General features: G+C 38.6%; 1 long non-coding RNA gene and 1 other non-coding gene across 2 annotated transcripts in view; one reads left to right on the plus strand and one right to left on the minus strand.

Moving 5' to 3' along the window:
* LOC147371783 (uncharacterized) overlaps positions 1 to 24,614 on the minus strand; it is a 91,574-nt gene that overhangs the window by 21,429 nt on the left and 45,531 nt on the right. The gene's annotated exons all lie outside the window — the stretch shown is intronic.
* LOC147371785 (small nucleolar RNA SNORA62/SNORA6 family) lies at positions 19,752 to 19,897 on the plus strand. Its single transcript, XR_015164956.1, has one exon. It is a non-coding gene; the product is annotated as a small nucleolar RNA SNORA62/SNORA6 family (small nucleolar RNA).

Here is a 24,614-nt window from a genome sequence, read left to right on the forward strand (position 1 = left end):
AGTCTACTCAGGTGGAATCAACATCTGAAGGAAGACAAGAATTTTCTCTAAAAACAATCTGAAGTCAACTGTAATAGTCATGAATAGGTTCATTAGAATTTTTTTACAAGTTGGAATTTTGCTCCAATCAACAGGCTTTGGGAAAGCCTTAGGAATTTCTTGATGAGGTAACCTAGAAATTACAGAATCTGGATCATATAAACCTAAAAATAGCAGGATGGTCTCCCAGCTGTAATTCTAAAATCCTCTTAGAATTTTCCAAACTAGCCGTTTTCATCCAAAGCTGGGCCTAGTCTTCATTGACAAACCTATGAGCCAGCTGATATAAGCCAGAAAAATGAAGTTGATCATTTGAATGATTATATTAAATTTTTCAGCTAATCTGGGATGATCTTTTATTACTTTGGGAAAATCTTTGACTATGCTTGCAATTCGGCTTTCTCCAAGGAATATAAAAAATAAGGGTTTAACCCTGTAGATCCTCAGAAGGCTTAAGTTTAAATGGACAGTTTCTCAGAAGTTCAAGACAAAGGGGGTGGAGAGAGTTTTAGAGAAGAATGAAGGTTCAGTGACAGAATTAGTATGGGGGAGTTGAGGGTACAGTGGAGATATAGGAGACATTGAAGGGAAAAAGGAGGATGGCACCAGAGGCAGAGCCTGAGAAAAAATGCCAAGGAAGAAGAGCCTGAAGATTCAGAATCTATTTCTTCTTTGTTTGTTTGCCTCAGTTCAGCTTAAAACATTATTTCAGAAAAGCAATGTTAGGCTCCTGATAACATTTGGAAGCCTAAAATTACCAATTGAAATAGTCATTTTATTCAGTTCTGGAATTTTTGAGCTATGGTGGTTCAAATCAATTTTAAGAAGACTAAGTCTGGGGGTTTCGAAAGTTCCCCATAATTGCCATTGATATTCTAAATTGCCTTTGGTCAAAAGGACTATGGGTTTTAAATATAAAATCAGCCAGAGTTCCTGTGAGTGGGTGAGTGGTGCCCTCATAATATTTAAATAACTGGGATCCTATTTCTCAGAGGTTTTTCTCTAAAATAAGAGAATAATTTTCAGATAGCCTAAACCAATTACACCTCAAACATCCTACAACACACACAGTTCAAACAACCTGTAAACTTAATACCAACCAGTAGCAGGGGGACAAATTTGTCATGGAGGAGCCAGGCCAAGGGCTTTTAAGGCAATTCCCATAGAACAGCCCCTATTCTTAAGGAATAGACCAATGACTGAAAAGAGCACAGTTTCAATGAAACAGCCCCTATTCCTGAGGGAATGGGTCAAAAATCTAACCAATTTCAGCTGAAACAGTCTAATCTCAAAATCAGCCCCAAATGCCTTAACCAGAAAGGGCAAAACCTTAACGTAGACCCAAACACAGCCAGGAGAGCTTCGGACACAAAGAGGGTGGAAGCTCAGATTCAAGAGAAAGACAAGACTTCAAACTCTAGGATCTGTGAGAACAGCAGTAGGCAACTACGGCTCAATTGTGAGTAGCTCATCTTTTCGCTCACCATCCCTGGAGCCATCAGAAGTCTCCTCTCATCCCTTATGGGCCAGAAAATGTTGATCTAAAACAAATAGACTGCCAGTTAGTTATTTCTCTAGAAAAAAAAAAAAAATGGGTTTATTCAGAATTAGCAGAGAATTGAAATTTGAGGTCAGCAACTACGGTGAACTTATATGCAAGTTCCCACAAGGCCAGGGAAGAACACCTTTTCAGAGGGAAAAAGGAAGTTGAGAGGGCTACAAAAACAGAATCTGTGGCTTTTCATTAGTTGAGTTGTTGGCCAGGGAAGAGGGAGGTCTTTTCCCTGTTGGCTTCTGCCAAGGTCACAGGACATGAGAGCTCCCCCTGCTGGTTTGTAAACTCTATTTAATTTGAGTTTTCTGTTTGTTAATTTTTTACAATACTATTTCTAAATCTTGCAATTATAAAGAACGGAGCAGTTGGAAAGAATTCCACAGCCTAAGTCTTCATTCCCAAGCTTAATATATCTCTTTAAATAAGTTATAGTGTTATGTACAATCAAGTAATAAAAAGAAATATACTAATGTCTTTGTTATTCAGTTATAATGATTACATTTGCATATACTCTGACTTTTTTAAACTACACTGCTAGTTTTACCAGAATTGTGTAAATCTTATTATCCCAAATGAGTTGTCTGTCCTTGAAACAGATCTCTTGGTCATGGTAGGTATTTAAATGAGAAATAGCCAATTTAACAGGGACTCCTTATGATTATACAGTGGAAGTGAGAAATAGATTTAAGGGCCTAGATCTGATAGATACAGTGCCTGATGAACTATGGAATGAGGTTCGTGACATTGTACAGGAGACAGGGATTAAGACCATTCCCATAGAAAAGAAATGCAAAAAAGTAAAATGGATGTCTGGGGAGGCCTTACAAATAGCTGTGAAAAGAAGAGAAGTGAAAAGCAAAGGAGAAAAGGAAAGAGATAAACATCTGAATGCAGAGTTCCAAAGAATAGCAAGAAGAGAAAAGAAAGCCTTCTTCAGCGATCAATGCAAAGAAATAGAGGAAAACAACAGAATGGGAAAGACTAGGGATCTCTTCAAGAAAATCAGAGATACCAAAGGAACATTTCATGCAAAGATGAGCTCGATAAAGGACAGAAATGGTATGGACCTAACAGAAGCAGAAGATATTAAGAAGAGATGGCAAGAATACACAGAAGAACTGTACAAAAAAGATCTTCACGACCCAGATAATCACGATGATGTGATCACTGACCTAGAGCCAGACATCCTGGAATGTGAAGTCAAGTGGGCCTTAGGAAGCATCACTACGAACAAAGCTAGTGGAGGTGATGGAATTCCAGTTGAGCTGTTCCAAATCCTGAAAGATGATGCTGTGAAAGTGCTGCACTCAATATGCCAGCACATTTGGAAAACTCAGCAGTGGCCACAGGACTGGAAAAGGTCAGTTTTCATTCCAATCCCAAAGAAAGGCAATGCCAAAGAATGCTCAACCTACCACACAATTGCACTCATCTCACACGCTAGTAAAGTAATGCTCAAAATTCTCCAAGCCAGGCTTCAGCAATATGTGAACCGTGAACTTCCTGATGTTCAAGCTGGTTTTAGAAAAGGCAGAGGAACCAGAGATCAAATTGCCAACATCCGCTGGATCATAGAAAAAGCAAGAGAGTTCCAGAAAAACATCTATTTCTGCTTTATTAACTATACCAAAGCCTTTGACTGTGTGGATCACAATAAACTGTGGAAAATTCTGAAAGAGATGGGAATACCAGACCACCTGATCTACCTCTTGAGAAATCTGTATGCAGGTCAGGAAGCAACAGTTAGAACTAGACATGGAACAACAGACTGGTTCCAAATAGGAAAAGGAGTTCGTCAAGGCTGTATATTGTCACCCTGCTTATTTAACTTATATGCAGAGTACATCATGAGAAACGCTGGACTGGAAGAAACACAGACTGGAATCAAAATTGCTGGGAGAAATATCAGTAACCTCAGATATGCAGATGACACCACCCTTATGGCAGAAAGTGAAGAGGAACTCAAAAGCCTCTTGATGAAAGTGAAAGAGGAGAGTGAAAAAGTTGGCTTAAAGCTCAACATTCAGAAAACAAACATCATGGCATCCGGTCCCACCACTTCATGGGAAATAGATGGGGAAACAGTGGAAACAGCATCAGACTTTATTTTTCTGGGCTCCAAAATCACTGCAGATGGTGACTGCAGCCATGAAATTAAAAGACGCTTACTCCTTGGAAGGAAAGTTATGACCAACCTAGATAGCATATTCAAGAACAGAGACATTACTTTGCCAACAAAGGTTCATCTAGTCAAGGCTATGGTTTTTCCTGTGGTCATGTACGGATGTGAGAGTTGGACTGTGAAGAAGGCTGAGCACCGAAGAATTGATGCTTTTGAACTGTGGTGTGGGAGAAGACTCTTGAGAGTCCCTTGGACTGCAAGGAGATCCAACCAGTCCATTCTGAAGGAGATCAGCCCTGGGATTTCTTGGGAAGGAATGATGCTAAAGCTGAAACTCCAGTACTTTGGCGACCTCATGCGAAGAGTTGACTCATTGGAAAATACTCTGATGCTGGGAGGGATTAGGGGCAGGAGGAGAAGGGGACAACAGAGGATGAGATGGCTGGATGGCATCACTGACTCGATGGACATGAGTCTGAGTGAACTCCGGGAGTTGGCGATGGACAGGGAGGCCTGGCGTGCTGCAATTCATGGGGTCGCAAAGAGTCGGACACGACTGAGCGACTGATCTGATCTGATCTAAATACTAGAAATAATTTAGTCATGTTTAATGACAAATTTTTGAAAACTTAATTTTTTCTGTTAATATATAAACAGCTCTGCTGCTGCTGCTGCTAAGTCGCTTCAGTTGTGTCCGACTCTGTGCGACGGCATAGACGGCAGTCCACCAGGCTCCACTGTCCCTGGGATTCTCCAGGCAAGAACACTGGAGTGGGTATAAACAGCTCAAGATAGTCAATAAAGAATAACAAGCATAGAAATTTAAAAACTAAACACAATTAGAAAAAATAACACCAAAAACTACAAGTGACTAATAAATATGTTGAAAGACTTTTCAATCTCATGAGCAAGCTTATGTAATCTCACATAAGGGAACATGAGACAGCAGCACAGCCTAACTCTTCTAATTACTCACGAGTGAATAAGCAGAAAAAATCAACATAAAGATGAATAAATTCTTCAGCATAAGTTGGTGGGGGAGGGGCAATATCCTAAAAGTTAGGTGGAAAAGTTTTCCTCTAAATTAGATTTACATGGGAAAAAAGAAATCAAACAGAATCCCTGTTCTGTTTTTGGCGGGAAAAAAAAAGCACACTATCAAGGACAAAAGAGGTGCTCTGATCACAACCTGTTAGTGTTGTTATCAACACACTTGCCAAGCCTGTTAGCATAATTGGAGCCCCTCCCCTCCCCACTATTCTCTTCCAGCCCAACACAGCTGCACATTCCCTGTCTCAGCAATTTTTATCCATTTGAAGTTCACCACACACTGTCCATATGTGGAAGATGCTTTACTCTTTGCATTACCTCAATTGTTCAGTTTCTTAAATCATTTTGTTCACTTATTCAAAAACACTTATTTTTATTGACTACCAGCTTAGTAACTGGCACTCTGCTAGGCGCTGGATTTGAAAAGATAAATAGAACATAGTTCCTATTCTCTAGAAGCCTGCATTCTAATCAGGAAGAATTGGACGAAACAGTTGTTAAGTTTGTAACCAAGATAGGGCTTCCCTGGTGATTCAGATGATAAAGAATCCACCTGCAACGTGGAAGACCTGGGTTCGATCCCTGGGTTGAGAAGATCTCCTGGAGGAGAGTATGGCAACCCACTCCAGTATTTTTTGCCTGGAGAATCCCCATGGACAGAGGAGCCTGTCAGTCCATGGGGTCACAAAGAGTTGGACACGACTCAATGACCAAGCACAGCCGACACAGCACATAACTGAGATAAGCATGAGATTTACTAGAGCAGGGGGCACCCAGAGAAGGTGATGCCTCCATGGAATACAATATCACCTGTGGGAGTGAGCCTGACAAGTAGTGGGTAATGGGACATTCTGAAAAGATCAACAGGTGGAAAAAAAAGTGAATGATAACACATGATCCCAAAACATGAGTACAAAATAAGCTGCAATTATCCACACCCTCCCTCAAAAAAAAAAAAACAAAAAACCCACAAACCACAGACTCTTCTATTTCAATGAAAGGTAATTTCGTTCATCCAGACACTCAACAGGAAACCTTAGACATATCTTCAAGTTTCTCATTCTCTCACATTCCACATGCAATCAATAGTCAGATTTTATCATCCCTGCCTTTGGTAAATATCCAGAATGCAATATAGTCTTGGAGGATTCATGTATGCCTACTTTAGGACTTTATATAGGATTTTCATCTACCTGGAACATGTTTCTCCTGGAAGCTGAGTGACTCTCTCTCTCTCTCCTTTGGAGTTGCTGTTCAAATATCAGCTTCTCAGGGAGTAATGTTCTGACCACACCCAAAATAGAATAGTGACCCAGAATCCCACTCTGACACTCCTTGCTCCCATTACTGTATTTGCCTCCAGAACATTCATCAGTATGTAACATATGTTACATTTGCAACCTCTGTATCCACTTTCTACAACATAAACTGCACCAACAGAAGGGTTTTGTGTGTTTCATACACTGCTTTCTTCCTATGCCTAACTCAGTAACTGGAACATAGCAGTCACTCTGTAAGCACTTATTGAATCAATTAATTAAGTAACAAATCACCAGTTTACTAGCTGAGGAATAGGTTTTGTCTCAAAAAATGAGAATGGGAAATGAAGTCAGCCAGCCTTATTGTGGCAAAGACTGGTTAACCTTTTACCAAAGCTGTTTCCTGACATGTTGGGGGAAAGATGGTAACTCTGATGCTGTTGGCAGGAATCGGTTCCTTATGGAGTGTTGGACTGAGGGCCTCAGTTTCTTGATGACTGCTGGCTCAATTTTTCGCCACTGAGCATATCCAAGGGAAGCTTACATGGCAGCTGGCTTTCCCCAGAGCCAGCCAGTCAGAATATAGAACAGAAGTAACATGGCATCAAAAATGGCTCCCAAAGATTTGTATTCATTAGAAGCAAGTCACTAGTCCAGCCCATCCTCAAAGGATTATTCTAGGGCATGAAACCAGGAGGTAAGGAATCATTGGCGCCCATCTCAAAGCTTCCTATCATTAAACAAATTAACACAAGTAAATATAAATGTATAAATTACCATGAGAGGAAATACAGATGGAGAGTGTGAAGCATATAGTACACAATGGCATTAGGAAAGGCTTCTCTGAGGAAGTGACAGGTGACCTGAGAACTGCAGGTAGAAGAAAGCATGATTTTCATGAAGCATATAGGAAGAACATTCCAGGCAGAGGGCACAGTGTGGAAGAATCCTATGAAAGAACTCAGGTTATTGAAGAAACTAAAAGGAGATCATGAAAGCAAAATGAAATATGGTACAAGATAACAAAGTGGGGAAGATTGAAGATCTCGTCAAGAAAATTGGAGCTATCGAGGGAACATTTCATGCAAGGATGGGTATGATGAAGGACAGAAATGGAAAAGACATAAAAGAAGCAGAACAGATTAAGAAAAGATGGAAAGGATACACAGAAAAACTATACAAGAAACAAAAACAAAAAAACTTAATGATCCAGATAACCACAAGGCATGGTCACTCACCTAGAATTGGACATCATGGAGTTTGAAGTCATGTGAGCTTTAGGAAGCTACAACCAAAGCTAGTGGAGGTGATGGAATTCCAGCTGGGCTATTTAAAATCCTAAAAGGTGATGTGAAAGTGTTGCACTCAATATGCCAGCAAATTTGGAAAATGCAGCAGTGGCCACAGGACTGGGAAAGGTCAGTTTTCATTCCAATCCCAAAGAAAGGCAATGCCAAAGAATGTTCAAACTACTGCACAATGGCACTCATCTCACGCACTAGCAAAGTAATGCTCAAAATTCTCTAAACTAGGTTTCAATAGTACATGAACCTAGAACTTCCAGATGTTCAAGCTAGATTTAGAAAAGGCAGAAGAGTTCAAATTGCCAACATCCATTGGATAATAGAAAATGCAAGAGAATTCCAGAAAAACATCTACTTCTGCTTTATTGACCAAAATAAGCCAAAGCCTTTGACTGTGTGGATCACAACAAATTGTGGAAAATTCTTAAAAAGATGGGAATACCAGACCACTTTACCTTCCTCCTGAGAAATCTGTATGCAAGAGGAAATGAGGTATGAAGAAATCCTCTTGGACTTCCTGAGATGATTTAGAAATGACTACATATAAATGTTATTTGATGGCACAAGATGGGATGAAATCATTGCCACACAATTTGTGAGACTAACTCCTACCTACATTTCAGATCTCAACTCATCTGTCACTTCTTACGGAGGAAGGATCTCAGACTGAGCCCTTAAGAACTCCACTTGCTTCAAGGTTCTGGAGAGGGGAAGATGCTGGCAAAGGAAACTCAGAAGAAATGAAACTAGGGTTAGAAAATTGCCCAGTGATGAGCATGCAACTAGCTAGGCAAGCAGTTTTATCTTACTTGTAAATGATCATGAATTAAATGTTAAAATGTTTCTGAACTGAATGTTAAAGTTGTTCTATTTTCATGTTCAAGTGCCAAAGTTTTATGAATCACAAATACACTAAAATAGTTAAAAACTAATGCTGTTTTGTAAATTTTTGAAGATAAAAGTCAATAAAACACATTCTGTATATTAAAGGATAGATACAAGGTGAAAGAAATGTAAAGACAGACAGTTGAAAGTTAAAGGATTAGCAAACATAAGAGAATGTGTAAAATACATATAAAAAAAGCAAGAGTGGCTGGAGAAATACTAGATAAGGAAGCACTTATAGGGGAAAAATGTTAAATGAGATAAAATCATTATAGAGAGGTAGAATGTACCAAAAAAGCATATTCAAGGAGAATGGTTAAGTACCAATAATGTGTCAAACATGCTTGAAAGACAATAAGGAACTGACAAATCAAAACTGTAGACAGTTCAGCTTGTTATTAGTAGATTTATGGTAGAATAAGAGACAAAATCAATGACTTAAAGATATAGAAAATGTTTAAAATTTATTTAATCTAAAATTTGACGTACCAGATGTATCAAAGATTATCAATTTAATTTAAAAAAAACCATCATCTTCAACATTTAAAATCGAGCTTATATTTATGAACAACTAGAATTCCAAAAATGAGAAATATTTGCTCTGTAATTTTTTGCACCACAACACAAGGAAAACTCAAAATTATAAATAAAAATTCAAGGCAATAATAATAAAAGTGCCAATCAAAACTATGGAAAAGATTTAATTAATCATTGATCAAGTAAGAAATAAAAAATGAAATAGCACACAACTTAAAGAACAATTAAAATACAAAAATAATCTTTTATCTCAAAAGAGATAAAGAATAAATGGAATAAGCATTTAACTCAAGCTGTTGGTATTAACAGTCCTAAGGAGAACAGATAAAAATAAGTGACAGTGTATAAAATAGAAATTACTGCATTGAAACAAGCAAATGTGGAATAAATAAAATAAGTAAATAAGCTTTTTTCAAATAATATGTTAGCAAATTTAATGGATAAAGTTAAAAAGTAAGTAAATAAGATTTAAATATATATATAAAGCAGACCCTAATGCTGGGAAAGATTGAAGGCAGGAGAAGGGGATGATGGAGGATGAGATGGTTGGATGGCATCACCGACTCAATGGACATGAGTTTGAGCAAGCTCCGGGAGATGGTAAAGGACAGGGAAGCTTGGTGTGCTTCCATGCATCCATGGGGTCACAAAGAGTCAGACACGACTGAGTGATTGAACAATAACAACAATAAAGCAGACAACAATTAAAACATTAAGCATGTGAAACTTTTATATAAAGAATTTATTTAATGAATTTTAAGAAAACTAAGGCTCAGCTGGTAAAGAATCTGCCTGCAACGCGAGAGACCTGGGTTCAATCCCTGGGATGGGGAGATCCCCTGGAGAAGGGAAAGGCTACCCACTCCAGTACTCTGGCCTGGAGAATTCCATGGACTGTCTAGTCCATGGGGTCGCAGAAGTCGGACATTACTGAGCAAATAGAAAGAGAAAGAAGAAAACTAAACTGTAATTTTTGGGAAAAAATAAATCACAAATAAAAACAGAAAATATAAAGTACGCAGAGAGCAATAGGGCTTCCCCTGTGGCTTAGCTGGTAGAGAATCTGCCTGCAATGTGGGAAACCTGGGTTCAATCCCTGGGTTGGGAAGATCCCTTGGAGAAGCAAACAGCTACCCACTTCAGTATTCTGGCCTGGAGAATTCCATGGACTGTATAATCCATGGGATCTCAAAGAGTCAGACAGGACTGAGCAACTTTCACTTTCACTTTCTTTCAGAGAGCAATAACATATAGAAATTGAAAACAACATAAAAAAAAAAAAAAATACTTGCCCCAAATGGCTTCAGGTCGAGATGCTTTTGAGAATAAAATTATTTCAAGTTGTCAGAGAAAAGTTCTATGCCACATAAATATTTCCTGGAAACACAAAGATGAAATGCTTTCCCCTAAATTTTCTAAGCAAATGTTTTTCTGAAATCAAATCTCTGCCAAAAATAAACACCAAATAAAATTATAAACCAAGCCCTTATTAATAAGATGTGAAAAAGTCTCAGCAAAATATTCAGTATACGGTTAAAAATATAGTTTGTCAAAGCCAAGAAATATTTATTTTAGGAATTCATAAGTGAATGAAAACCAGGGTGAATAAGACATACCTTCACATCTGTAGGTCATTCTGAAACATTTACAAAAATTATCTGATAAAACTTCAAATCTAAACTTAATTCAAAAATTCTTTTTAAAAAATCAGGATATTTTATTTTAATGATAAGCAATATTTAATTTAACCAATAGTTAATAAAATACTGGTAACAAAATCTAGTCCATTTTACTAAAATTAGAAACAAAGTAATGTTAAATATGATTGCCATTTTTAATACAATATGCCTAAAAATGCTATTAGATGCAAAGAAAAGAAAGGAAAAGACAAAATTAAATGCTCTGAGGACATTAGGTTAAAAATCTAGAAATATATATATACAGATTTTCACTTTACTTCATATACTAGAATAAAATCCCATATGTTATCTGTAAAAATATTAAACCATAAGATCTTAGAAGATAATATGGAATTGTACAACACTAAATGTTTGGGTGAGTGGAGGAGCAGACCAAGAGTGAGAAGTATATTTAAAATTTAATGAAAGTACAAATTGAAAATATAGACAGACTTAACTACATTAAAATTTTTAAATCATAGGTAAAACATGTATAATATAAATTACCAAAGGAAAAACAAATTTGCAGCAAATATGACAGTTAACTTCTTTATTAAATAACAAGCTATAAGAAATTTAAGCACAAAATCCCAAATACATTAATGATTAAAGGACATGAAGAGAAATTCACAGCAAAAACACACAATATAAACATTTGGAAAAAGGTTAAGCTTCTCTAGGAATAAAAAAAAAAATAGTTTCATAATTGATGTATGAAATTAGGGAGAAAATTCAAATGTATAAGAACTGCCTGGCAAGAATGAACGCAATGGCCACCCTCACATCCCCAGTTACACTAAATTGCTACATGTTTGGAAAACAATGGAGCAAATGAACTAGGATCTTCGGTGATATTTACTCATGTTTAACCAGTAATTTCACTTTGGGATGTAAATCTTAAGGGGAGAAATCTAAATAGAGACAAGATGTTAGATGCACAGAGGTTCTTCTCAGGGTTTTCTTTCTTCCACGTGCTTAAATCACATTTATTCAGTTATTTTTCGCAGTGACAATGAAATCAACTTAACCGTGTAAGCTGAGGAGAATAATTATTTTCTGGGATATCCACTTAGTGAAATATTATGCAAAATAGACTTTACCAGTGCTAAGTGAAAATCAAAAATATAAAATGATACGCATGAAAAGAATAATTGTGTCAAAATTAACTTTTTACACATGGATAAAAAGACTGAAAGGAAAAATATCAAAATCGTAATGGCAGTGGTGATTGGTTGGTGAAACTACGTGCTGTGAGGTTTTTCTTTTTCTCTAATTTCCTCTATTTTTGTCAATTTTCTCTATTGTCCATTTTCTCTATTTTTGATGAAACGAAATAAAACAACAAAAAAAGCCAAGACAACTAACTTGCTTCTCTGACCAGGATGAGGTCAGCTGTTTCCCAAGGCCCCAGGGAGAGGGGCAGCCCCACCCCCCACCCCGGGCAGCATGGAGCCAAGCCCCCACTTCTCCCAGCACAGCCACTCCTGTGAGAAGCAGGCAAGGCGCCGCTCTGATGCTCTGAGGCAGGAGTGCTTTAGGAATGAAAGAATTAGGAACAGCTGTGGCAGATTCAGACCCATGACAGGCCTGCCCCTTCAAAGGCAGCTCAAAGGCAGGCAAGGTGAGTGAAAGTTCAGAGCAGAGTCAGAGCTTGCAAATGGGTGGATTAAGCTAAAAATGCACAGGAGGCTTTTCCAGGGCACTACTAGTGTTGGGAGAGAGCAAAGCGCAGTATATGGCATTTGACACCTGTGGACTAACCAGCAGCTGAGTGCAAGCTGAAGGAGAAGAGTTCAAAGCTACAAATGTGACAGACAGTATTGGCCCATGAAAAGGCAGAGAAAGCAAGGCCATGGTTAGAAGAAAAAAAAAACATATAAAACCAGTAGCAAGGGATAGTATTCACAACTAAGCCTTTCTTGGTTTTTGTCATTTGTAATTTTGTGCATTATAATTTACAAGTGATATTGTCTAACAATTATGATTTAATTTTATGTAATGCAAGTTGTTTCCCTTTTTTTTAAGGGAATATAAAGGAATGGAAAAGACATTAGAAAAGTAAGTCCCTGGTTTGCATTTGCTTGGCCAAATGGGTTAATTACTGTGAGCCTTGGTTTTCTTTTTATGTGGACTGGGTTATTCATTTAGGTATTATTTGTTGCCCCTCTCTACTCCAGACGCTTTAGTTGGCACTGGAGATCCATGGTAAATAAGATGGATGAGCTTCTCAAATTTCAGAGGACCACTAGGGAAAACAGAATTACCAGGCAGTGGGATGAGTATCATGGGGTGCAAAGAAGGCTTCCTGGGATGAGTGTCCAGAGGGTGCAGAGCACACATGAAGGGCTAAAGACAGGGTTTTCTGTTTGGCCTGAGCATAGAGGAGCCTGTCAAGCTGAGCCTTGCTGCCCATTCTGGACGTCATCCTGCAATGTTTGGGAAGACATCGCAAGCTTTTAAGCAAGAGAGTCACACAAGCAAATTTATGTTTCCAAGTACACTCGAGGGCATCTGAAGGAGGAAATGAGCTCGTGTACTCCGGCAGAAAGTCAGGGTGGAGATGCCAGCACGTGGGTCTAGAGCTTTGTCTATGAGGACTAATAGGCTATATTCAGGCTGTGAGAGGAAGGATGAAGGATGACTCCCAGGCTTCTGACTTTATTAACTGGGAGAAAGATGATGCTGTGATCTGGGGAGAGAGGAGGAGGAGATCCGAGAGAGAAAAAATGGTGATTTCTGTTTTGATCATCCTGATTTCGAAGGACCTGTGATGCAAGTAATCTGAGAAGTCTCACTTAAATTATGGGGCTGATAACAAGTCTGAAACTGAGGAGAGAGATCTGGCCTGAAGACAGACTTGGTAAACATGAGAGAATAGATACATGTGAATGAAACTTCCAGAGTACATAGATGGAGAAGTGGATCCAGGGCAGAATCCTGACAAATACTAACATTTAAGGGACAACAAAAAAGAAAGTGAAAAAGTAGCTCAGTCGTGGCCAACTCTTTGGGACCCCATGAACTATACAGTCCATGGAATTTTCTAGGCCAGAATAATGGAGTAGCCTTTCCCTTCTCCAGGGGATCTTTCCAACCCAGGGATCAAACCCAGGTCTCCCACATTGCGGGCAGATTCTTTACCAGCTGAGCCACAAGAGAAGCCCAACAAAGATAAGAGGAACTCAAATAATAACTGAAACAGAGTGGCCACAAAAATAATGAGAAAATTTTGTGGATGCAGTCAACAAATTCAGGGAGGAAATGGTAAAAGGAAATAATGAATAATGAAATAATGCAAAAGCTGAGAAGAATATGGCCAAAAGGGGCTCTTGATAAATCTGGTGAAAGCAATTTCTGTGAAATGATGAGGAGGGTAGACCCCAGACTGCAGTGGATAAGGTGTGAATGTCACTCGATTAAAAAAAAAAAACACACACACAGCAATTGTAGGTGATTCCTTCAATAAATTCAACTGTGAAGTGGAGAAGATGGGGAAAAGTTTGGGAGGTTGTGTTTGTTTTCTAGGCTGCCATAACAAATTACTTCAAACTAGATGACTTAAAACAGCAACCAATTATTCTCTCACAGTTCTGGAGGCCAGAAGTCTGAAATCAGGTGTCATTAAGGCCAGTGACCCTCTGAAGTGTCTAGAAGAGAATTCCTCCTTGGTTTGAGCTTCTGAGGGTTCCTGGCAATAATGAGTGTTCCTTAGCTTGTGGCTGAAGCACTTGATCTCCATCTTCACATGGCTTTCTTCCCTCTATATCTGTGTCTCTATGTCTGGATCTTTTTTTCCTTTCTTTTCTAAAAACACCAGTCATTGGATTTAGGACCCACCCTAATCCAGTAAGTATCTTACTCAGCTCAGGCTACATGACAAAATATCGTAAATTGGGTGGCCTAAACAAAGAACTGAATTTCTCACAGTTCTGGAGGCTAGACATCTGGGATCAGGGTGCCAGTATGGTCGGGTCCTGGTAAGAGCCCTCTTCCAGATTGCAGAAGGACAACTTCTTAAAGGAGGGCAGAGAAAGTAGGAAAAAAGGGCAAGCTAGCTCTTTGGATTCTTCATCCTATTCATGAGGGCTCACAGTTCTGGAGGCTAGACATCTGAGATCAGGGTGCCAGCATGGTTGAGTCCTGGTAAGTGATTTTTATTTTTGTTTATTTTAATACCCATGTTCTCTAAAGATGACAATTATTTCATAAGAGATTCTTATAAAATTTTATGAGATTTTACACCAGATCTGAGACTCACAGAGAAAATTGTCCCTGAAGGGTAAAAATGGTAAGGTCATAATAACTTAGTACAGTTTCTTATGGGTCTCAACAACTGTTTTAAATCTTCTGAAATTATAGTAGTATAGACAAGACATCTGGGATAGAATAGAATAAGATTTGTATTTTATTCCCTACTAGATTTTTTCTAGGATGGTGTGATTTTAGAGTAATCCATTTCCATGAGGAATATTTTGGCTACTTGTTTACAAATCACCAAAAAAAAAAAAAACCTTGTTTATATTCTGTTTAAGTAAATTGGCCAGTTGAGAAGCATATCATATAATTACAGTCTGTTATCATTTTATTTGGATTAAAATAATTAACTTATATACCTTGTTTCCTCATGGCATGACTAAAGAAAATAAACAGAACAAAACCAGATCCCTTACCTTGAAAAAGAAAACGGACAAAATTTCAAGGCCAGTGACACAAAAGCTGTTTGAAATGCTGGAGTCCATTCTCTCTTTACTGTTTCTGTTAGAAGAATTAGAATTCTGAATTCAATTGGTGACAGCTATTCAGATAACTAGAAAATGCAGAAAGGATAATTCTCATGTCGTATTTTCATTCCTGCATTCATCCTTATTGTTTTAACTGAATTTCAGCAATCTAGAAATACATACGTGTTATTCTGGTGCCAATGGAATAACCATATTTTTGTTTACTTTTAGTTTCTTCCTAAGGCGGGGGTGTGGAGAAGACAACGGCACCCCACTCCAGTACTCTTGCCTGGAAAACCCCATGGACGGAGGAGCCTGGTAGGACACAACTAAGAGTCGGACACAACTGAGCGACTTCACTTTCACTTTTCACTTTCATGGCTTGGAGAAGGAAATGGCAACCCACTCCAGTATTCTTGCCTAGACAATCCCAGGGATGGGGGAGCCTGGTGAGCTGCCACCTATGGGGTCATGCAGAGTCATACAGGACTGAAGCGACTTAGCAGCAGCAGCAGTAAGGCAGCGGTGGGGAACAAATTCTGAAAGGAAACACCTGCAGACTCCAGCCTTTAGCCTCTGACTTTTTTGGTGATAGGATCCATAAACTGGCACATGGACATTCTATATGCTTCATTTCAGGTTGGAACAAGAAATAATTGTGAAGTGTTTGTCAATAATCATCTATTCTTTTCCCCTCGTGACAAAAACTCAGCATCCCAGCACATACCAGCACATGCTTTCTCAAAGCCTGCTCTGAAGGCTCTGCATGGGCCTCTCAGGGTCACATGTGGGGCCCACCATCACCTTTCTGTGATGGTCAGTGGAACTGGGAGCTGAATACTGCCCACTTTGCCCAAGCTTGTCATCATCATACTCTAGTCACTGCTCTTGTCCATCATTCACTGATCTTCTGAACTATAAGAAAGAAACAATAATAGTTATAAATAACAGTCAATTTTCCAAAGATCTCAGAAAAAAATCTACTTCTAACTCCAAGGACATTCTAGGCTGAATGTTATATAGGTTTAAAGTCTTCTTTTTTCACAGGGTTAAATTATTTTGGTGCCTTCCCTAACAAGTTCATAAATTTATGAATTTATATGTCTATAGAGACTTGTAGTCTCTAAAATAAAGACCACTTGTGGTCTCTAAACTAATTAACTAAAGTTAATTTTAAGTTAACTAAAATTAACTCATTTTTCTTTTGCATGAGTCAGAAACCAGCACAGAAATAGTCTCTCCATTGGTTCAACAAGTAACATACCAGTTATGTGCCAGGCACTATGATTAGCATTAGGTACAGAATGATCAGCAGAAAAGCAATGGGTTCTGGCCCCATGGAGCTTGCAGTTTGGTGAGGAAGACACATAACAAGTAAATGAGTTCATAAATAGAGAGTTGTAAATTCTGGCAAATTCTGCAAAGGTAAATAACAGGGATTTTTGAGAGCATAGAATACTGTAGACAACATGAAGTTTCCATGAGACTATGATGGTAGAGATGAAATCTGATGGCAGAGTAGAAATCTTCAGTAAAGTGCAGACGGAAAAGTATTTCAGGTAGGAGGATGGGTACATGCGAAAGTGAGAAGAGAACATAATACATTCAAAGTAATTAACAAGTTTAATATTTGCATCACAGGAAGGGTAAGAAGGTGGTGAGAGAGTGTCAGGAGAAGAGATTTTATTCTAATAACGATGGGAAGTCATTCAAAGGCTTTGAGCAGGATATTGATGTGATAAAATTTACATTTTTAAATGTATTTGGGTGGCAATGAAAATGTCCAAAGACTGAATGTTTGAAATATTCTTTAGGAGGCAACAGCATTAGTCAGAGCAAGTGGTGAAGATAGCTTTGACCACAGTGATAACAGTAAGGAGAACAGAGAATTAGATCTGGTCAAGAATTATGCCTAGATTTCTGGCTTTTGAACTTCTGTGAATGATGACACCACTTATTATGGTAGGGTTTACTGAAGGAGGTTGCAGGTACCATCATGAGCTGGGTTTGGAACATGTCATCTTGGAGTCTTTGTGAGACCTCCTAGTATCAAGCAGGCCAAATACATAGATCTGAGACTCTGGAGAGACTCATTCAAACTGAAAATATGAATTTGAGAGTCAGTGACACATAGATGATCAGTCTAACAATGAGTCTGAATATCGGATGAGAAGAGAAAGAATTCCAGAAACAAGCCTTAAGGAACTTCAATATTTAAAGACTGGGTAGAGTAAAATGAGCTAGCAAAAGAAGTCTGAAAAGGGCAAGAGGGAAAAAGACCCCAGGAGAATGGCTTTGTTTCAGAAGACAAGGAAAAGGATTGTTTTAAGGACAGAATGATTTGCTGTTGTGAAATCAGCTGAGGAATCAAGTAAAATGAAGGCTGAACAGTATCCTTTAAATTCCAGGTCCTAAGAATGATTGGTGGCCTTAGCAAGAGCTATTTCAGGAATGATGGGGGTGGAAGCCAGATCGAAGGGAGTGAGGAGTGTGTAGGAAGTGTGTTGTTCAACAAAAATTTGCTATTTTATGAGCCTTTCATATGTATGCTCATTATCTAACAGGATGTGGCAATTATGTATGAATAATATTCAGTTGCCTGGTTATTCTGTAGGTTTGTTGTTGATGAAAGAAAGAGAAAAAGGAGGAAGGAAGAAGGAAAGAAGGGAGGGAGAGAAAGACAAACATTAAATTAAGTCAGTTTTACTAAGTAATAACTGCAAATGAGATGCTGGCCAGTGATCTAAATGTACCAGCATCACCTTCTGTTTAAGACTCAGGGGTAAGATTTCACCTAAAACACTGGTAACATGAAATATTTCACGGCATTTGAAGAGCAGACATTTACCTGACACTAATTGTGTCTAGTGAAACATTTTGTGGCTTGTTTAATATTCTGTTCCAAGGTCTCTCTGCTCAGCATGGCCAATTGAAGAAAAGAAGAAAAGGCCTCTTACAATTAAAAGATATCCTCGCCTGCAGAATTCTTTTGCTTTTATCACATTGACTGAACAAACATTGTATTAGACTTACAGTCACCTAGGAAAAGGCTTTTATGAGTAGAATTTTACTTATTTATATTCATTGCACACAAGTTCAGCATGTGATTTAAAAGAAAATATTCACATTTTTAAAAACCTATATTGTGTCCATTATAATTTCTCCTTCAATTCATGTTCCAAGGTCCTTCCATCCATGCCTCATGTCCTCCACTGACTTAACCCTGCTTTCAATCACTAGGTCTTCTGCTACTCTTGAGGTTTGTCCAATATCGTTTTTCTCTGGGACACTCTCCAACTCTCAGAAGTCTCCATTTCCTGTCTCCTCCTCTACCAGTTGGAGGAATGATCCACACTTTCCCAACACCTTGAAGCCCTAGAGTGGAGAGTGAAAATTTTAGTCGTATGTTTCATGGGAGAAAGGAGTGGAACACTGGTGCGAGGAAGATCAGTGACAAGAACGTGTCCTGACTGTCCCACACACAGCCTAATATCTTCCGGTTACTCAATTGGTCTACAAATACGTAACTTTCATTCATCTCCGCCCACTTTCTATTAGAATTTCTCTCTTTTATACCTTTTAAATATTCTAATAAAGGCCCACTTGAGCAGAGGTCCATCAGATTAAAATCTACAAGTTAGTGCCAAAGGAGGAACTGAGTTTCCATGGTCTAGACCGTTACAAATTTTAGACTTTTTGAACTTCTCACAAGGAAGAGAAAGGACTTTCAGAAGACAGTTCCTGTTTCACCAGTAGTGTTAAGAAGTAGTAGTGCTGGGAGATCACCTGAAGGAGAAGGGAAACAAAACCGAAAGAGCCGGAAGTGACTGCAGTGTCTGCTCCAGTTCGCCTGCCTCCTAGCCCCACTGCTCTTCATTGAAACAGAAGAACCAAAAAAGGTTGAAACAACTAGTTTGTTTCTAAAGGTAAAAATAAGAACATTCTAAATTTTATTTGAGCATTTACTATTTTCTCAATCCCAAACTATTGTGTATTAGATGTGTTGCATTTGCTCACATACAAAAATTTCAGTTCATCTATAGACCACTCTTTGGAGCCAATTAAAGGAAAAATTAAATCTGTGACTCACCACCAAGATTCTCTTTAGTCTTCTTTCAGCTACAAGGACCCAGTTCCTATAAATAATCTTTTCCCTGATCCTGAGGACCCCCTGCTGCTTAACATGATAAATATGTGGTACTTTATGTAGTAATTATTCTCAACTTTTCCATGCTCCAACCCTTATTTTTCAGCACCAGATCTTTACCTTAAATGAACTCATCTTGCTGATGTACATATTTTTGTGGCTTCATTTCCCCCTATTATTCAGATCAAAATCTTACCATATACTGTGATTCATCCTTTTCTCTCAGTTTCCCAAATCCAACCAGTTATCAAGTCTTCTACTAACAGCAACTATCTTGTGACTTCTGTTTTATATCAATACTGACTCTCTGCTCAGATATTTTCTGTGGCCCCTCCATGGGTGTCTGGGACTTTCTGGTTCCAGTTCACAGCACACAAAAATCAAAAATAGCTCAGAAATTGTCAACTCTGGCTTTCCTTCTACCTAAACAGGCTACAAAGATGGAGGCACTTGGCTGCCCATTGTTAGAGCTTGAAGTTGAAGCCACTGGCTGGTGAACTCACAAGTGTAGGTAGGGTGCTATGTGAGGGGAAGCTTTTCACTAACACCACAAGGGTCTCTGGCCCGAGTGGAGTTTGATAGTAGCATTTGCTATGAAAGAAAAGAGAAGAAAATGCAGAATTACTTTGACTGAGCACCACCTATCCTCTTAGACTCCACAGAATCAATCATGCATTCAGGGGAGAGAAGTCCACCCAAGTGTCCCCTCCCTCAGCCCTCCTGCTTCCCTGCATTTTCCTCTTCTCAAACCTCTGGAACTGCAGAGACCAAGTCCCCTCCCCACTTTTCTTCCTGGGTGTATAGGGCATCCCTTGTGGAAAACTCCAATTCAGCTATGCCTGCCTCTTGATTTGTTAATGTGGAAATTCAACAAATATTTCACCTCCCCAGCACCAAATCATTCTCTATAAATACAGTCTTACTACAAAATGTTATTTTAGATATCAGATTTTGGAGTAATACTTGCTTTTGCTTTCATTCCTACTATAAGTACCTGTCCCTACCCACATACACTGGCGCATGCATGCACACACACACACACACACACCACACACACCACACACACACACACACACATACACACACACACAGGAAATGCATGATATGAACTGTCCAAAGAGGCTCTCAGATGCTAAAAAATACATAAAGGACAGGCACATTTGTATTTGTATTTTTTGAATTGTAGTTGCTGCTACTTGATCTTCTCCCTCTAGTCTCTAACCCTAAATCTATCACCATGGATGCCATGTCTCTTAAATGACTCCCTGGTTACTTTCCCTGCAGCTCAGTCCCAGATATGGCAGTTATCTGCTCAAAACACTTTTACTGCCTCCCTCCCTGCAAAATAAATTCAGAACTCTTAGCAATGTGTGGAAGATGGTTTACAAAAAATGGTCACAACTTTTCCCATCCCTGTATGCATACTCTGTGCCATATGACTTTGCTACTCCTGCCAACAAGAGATGGAATCTATTTTTCCACCCTTGGAATCTGGCCTTGGTCATATGACTTGCTTTGGTCAATGGAGCATTAGAAAAATGTGATGTATCTGAGACTTACAGAGTGTTTGTGCATTGGGACTTGCCTTCTCTTGCTACCTTTGGTCTCCTGAGTCAACCCATGTGAAGAAGCCCATGCTTCCATCCTGGAGAATGAGGCCTACTAGAGAGTGGAGCAGAGCCATGGCCTCTAGAACCAAGGTCAGCAAACTCCAGTCACAGACCAAATTCAACCTGCCCTGTGTTTTGGTACAGCCTGAGCTAAGAATGTTTTTATAGAAAAACATTAACAATTGATTTGAAGATAAGGAGCCCTACCTTTGAACCTAATTATGATATTACCCCTTCCCCCCAAAAAAGTTCAAATCTCCTTATTAGAAGACCTGTATCACAAAATAAATTACTCAATTTTTATTTTACTTTAATTCTGTCCATTAAAAAAATCTATGGAAAAAAAAATCTATGGAGATAGTTTCATCTCTTTTTATATATGTACATATGTAATATCATCATTATTTTAACCTGCAAAGTCTGACCTTTTTACTGCCTGATCCCATATAGAGGAATTTTGCTGACCCTGCTCTGGAACACCCAGCCTACCAACTACCAGTCATTTATGAAAGCCATTCTAGAACCCCACCCAGCCACACTGCTCATGTGCTGCAGGAATCAGCTGACTCTGCCCAAACCAGCCAACCTACAGAGCCATGAGAAGTAACAGATTCTTGCTACTTAAGACACTAAACTTAGGGGTGGATTGTTATATAGCAAAACCTAACTAATTCATAACATATGCAGAGGATGAGGTGGTTAGATAGAATCACCGACTCAATGGACATGAATTTGAGCAAACTCCATGAGATAGTGAAGGACAGGGAAGTCTGGCATGCTGCAGTCCATGGGGTTGCAAAGAGCTGGACATGACTTAGTGACTGAACGACAACATACGCAAACTGCTTTATGATCTGACCTAGGACCCTGTATCCATGTCACCTCACCTCTAAACTAGATTCAGAAACCTCAGTGCTATTCAGTTTCACAAACCTACCCTGTCTGCTTAACCTCCAGCCCTCCTTCAGTCTAGAATGTGCTCTTCCCCCAACCACTTCTTCTGGACTCTTACTCATAAATGGTGACCTTCACAGGTCTCCTGGTCACACTCAATTTCATGCTGCTCTGATATCTAGAGCAATTTTTCCTACATGATAGGTTCCATGTTGTTTTCATCATTGTGTCCCATCTACTTGACCATAAAAAATGTATCATTGCTCAGTCGTGTCCGACTCTTTGTGACCTCATGGACTGTAGCCTATAAGGCTCCTCCATCCATGGGATTTTCCAGGAAAGAGTACTGGAGTGGGTCGCCATTTCCTTCTCCAAGGAATCTTCCCAACCCAGGGATCAAACCTGGGTCTCCTGCATTGCAGGCAGACACTTTACCCTCTAAGCCATATTTATTAAATCATGACTCCATTCTACTTACACAACTTTCTTGCCCGTTAGCCCTGACATATACATACTTGAATCACTCTTGAAGATATCTGTGATTTTTGCTAACCCTCCAAAAAATTACACTCTAAACAATGATACCTTGACATTATTCTTCAGGAGAAGATATTCTTACCAATTTACTTGATGAATTTCTGGTTTGAGTCTATCAAAGGAAATAGATTTGACTTATGCACTATATTTTGATGAACACAAAGCATATTGTTTGTGAGTGGGAGAAAGAGGCAGATTTTACTCTTCACTCTTTTGTGCTCATTGTACTATTTCCTTATGTCCCAAAACATGCTTAACTTTAACTTTTATTTTGGCCTGAAGATGTGTCTCTGTGCTATTTATTTTTAAATGTGGTTTTAGTACAGAGTAACCATGAGTCACAAACAGGTTTCCTGCCAAGAATGGATCACCTGACTCTCTACCACCTTCCAACGAATGACTCTTCATACTCCATCCCACTAATACCCCAACTATCTCTTCCTCTCTTCTTCCTTTGTCAGGTACAATAAACTCCTTCATTACATTGAATTTTATATCCCAAAGTAAAAAAAATTAGAGTTAACTGGTATATTTTTATATCTGTGAAAATGTTTTTGGATATTTCAGTATAAGATGAAGTTCATCACAGTCTTTCCATAAAATTAAAAAAAAATCTTATTTATTTAAATGGTTTTTTACTTAGTTACAGTTTTGGGGGGAAATATATTCTATCCTTTCATCTTTTTTCCTCTTTCTTTCTTCTCAACCTTTCCTTTCTTCTTTATTTTTAACAAACATTTAGGATTGACTAATGTATATACTCATTGGAAAAGACTCTGATGCTGGGAGGGTATTGGGGGCAGGAGGAGAAGGGGACGACAGAGGATGAGATGGCTGGATGGCATCACTGGCTCTATGGACATGAGTTTGAGTGAACTCTGGGAGTTGGTGATGGACAGGGAGGCCTGGCGTGCTGCAATTCATGGAGTTGCAAAGAGTCGGACATGACTGAGTGACTGAACTGAACTGAACTGAATGTATATACAGTGACAAAGACCCTTCTTTAAGGCTCTCTCTTGCTTTAATGCAGTGGAACTCAGGGGAACAATTTCTACCACCTTCCCCAGGGCACCTGACAAACTGGAAATAGTTGGGTTGTCAGAATTCAGGAGTGTGGGGGTGGGAGTACTATTGGCAATATAATGGGTAGGGCATAGGGATGTTGCTAAATTTTCTATAGTGCACAGGGTAGCCCCCAAACAATAAGGAACTATCTGCCCCCAAATATCAATAGGGTTGAGGTTGAAAAAGCTTGCTCTAAGGTATCCAATGTTTTTTTTTGTCACAAGATCATTGTTTACAGTAGAATAATTTCCCTTTTTCATTCCTCTTGACTTCCATCTCAAACATTGAGAATTCTAAATTCCCATTTTTTTTTTAAGCTATGGGAATTATCACTCTCTTTGTGATGTCCTTTTTATTCCTACTGAATGTAATATCTCCTTTCTCTTGAATCTCACAGTATTTTGTCTGTACCTTTCTCATTGATGATGTCAAGCAACTAAGCACTGATCATGTTACTTTTTCTATGAACCTAGTGATCTTTATTGGAAACTTGGGAAATCTCTCAATCTCATTGGACCTCAACTTTGTCACCTGCATAATAAAGGTGATGGTGTGATACCTCTAATACTCTTTCCAGCTCCTCTCTTTTGATTCTCTCCTTGTCAATCATATGTGATCCTTGTCCCCACATACCAGTATGCAAATGAAGTCATACCTCCGAAGGACTCTTGTTCTAACTTGTCACACTAGCACCTAACATCATCCATTAAAATTCTTTTCGTACTAATTGTAGAGCTCTGGCTCAGTTTTGGGGGGGAATTGAAAAACACTCAAAGCAATGACTAAGAAGTTATTGATAGACACATAGAGATTACAGTGATTTAAATATGAAATATCCCAAGTGGTTACAAATATCAAGAGAAGAGGGCTACATCTCTATTTCATCCTATGTTTTTAGTCCCTTAATCCAAGTGGAATTTAAAACACTGTCCTACCACTTATCCCTATAATCTGTCTTCTCAGAATGGTTTTCTGAACCTTGGAAACAACCTACATATTATGTAAATAATGAGGTGTCAAATCATAAAAAGTGAGATAATTATATACTATTTTAAAGACATAACTAAATTGTTTACATTTTTTTAATCAAAGTAGCAACATATTTCAGCTCTATGTTTAGTCAAAATAGAGATTTGGGAAATAGGGGCTTTTTATAGCTTGTCAGTCTATTTTTATTTTTTTAATAAATCATTCCATGATTAACCATATA

This window comes from Bos grunniens, chromosome 5 (genome assembly GCF_055505025.1).
Source record: "Bos grunniens cultivar Pamir isolate PY7600 chromosome 5, Bosgru_T2T1.0, whole genome shotgun sequence".
Classification (NCBI taxonomy): domain Eukaryota; kingdom Metazoa; phylum Chordata; class Mammalia; order Artiodactyla; family Bovidae; genus Bos; species Bos grunniens.